Source organism: Propithecus coquereli, unplaced genomic scaffold (assembly GCF_000956105.1).
Source record: "Propithecus coquereli isolate 6110/MARCELLA unplaced genomic scaffold, Pcoq_1.0 Scaffold386, whole genome shotgun sequence".
Taxonomy (NCBI): Eukaryota; Metazoa; Chordata; class Mammalia; order Primates; family Indriidae; genus Propithecus; species Propithecus coquereli.
In genome coordinates this window covers 1,378,224-1,379,357 of record NW_012149574.1, presented here as the reverse complement: position 1 = coordinate 1,379,357, position 1,134 = coordinate 1,378,224, and the positions used below count along the sequence as shown (strand labels likewise).

General features: G+C 34.6%; 1 protein-coding gene across 1 annotated transcript in view; it reads right to left on the bottom strand.

The window, feature by feature from the left end:
* CFAP44 (cilia and flagella associated protein 44) overlaps positions 1-1,134 on the bottom strand; it is a 121,215-nt gene that overhangs the window by 45,164 nt on the left and 74,917 nt on the right. The window lies entirely within an intron of this gene.

Below are 1,134 nucleotides of genomic sequence, written 5' to 3'. Positions count from 1 at the left end.
ATAATTCAAATAAAGTTACGCATTTAAAGGTTTTTCCCCCACAATAAAAATAATGAATGCTATCAATATTTGGAGTGTATAAAGTTTTTAAAAAATACTCTCACCATCCCAAAGACACCACTGTTACATGACTAGCTCATTACATGGTAAGTTTATGGCCGAGTTGGTCATTAGCTGAACATCCCCTCTGGTACGACCCCATCCAGGAAAGATGGCAGTCCTTGGTGTCTTCTTTAAATCACCAAGCTCCTGTTGAGTGTCCTCCACCAAGGGGTCCACTTTCTTCCATAAGGATACTTAGGGGTCTCATGTTTCTTACCTTCATCCCTGGAAAAATATTATTCATTCCAGAGGTGCTTGTTTTATTAATATTTAAGTAACGATGTGTGCAAAGTGCTTAGCCACAGTACTTGCCTCAGTCGTTTTTCATCTTAAGTTATATCATCCACACTCTGGAAGTATCCACATTTTTCTTAGTAACATAGCATAAAGATCTTTTAACATTATGAATTGGTCTTTCAACCACTGTGAGTTAACCATTATGATTTCACTAAAGCATCTTTCATATGAAGTTGGCATAGTGCTTCTAGAGTTACAGGACTAAGTAATCCATGAGTATATTCAGAATGATAAATTCTAGGTTTTAACTTCATTAGACTCTTAACAGTAATTCCATTTAGGAAGAAGTACAAAATGAAAAAAAAACCAATTACTAGTAGATACGTGAGGCTTTGCAACAAATCCCATGAGAAAAAAAATAAATACAAAATTGGCTTAAACAATTTTGTGATTGGCCCCTAGCTACAACTATACTAAGTCATCTTTTAGAAACTTAGATCAACCAGGTACTATCTTTTCAATAGATCTCATGAATTACAGAAATGGAACCAAAGAGAAACAAATTATACAAGTATCTACCCAACAGATATTTGGCTAGATACAATGAGTTGATAACCAGATTCAAACTTATATTCATATTTTATCTTGTTACAAAAAAAAGTGAGGTAGCTAAGTCCAATACAAAACTGTGTTACGTAAAGAGGCTCATATGCTGCCAACCCATGTGTTGTGTCAAGTTCTATAAACACACTGACTGGCCAGATAAGAGAAGTATAAAGATGACTTTAAGTGTTT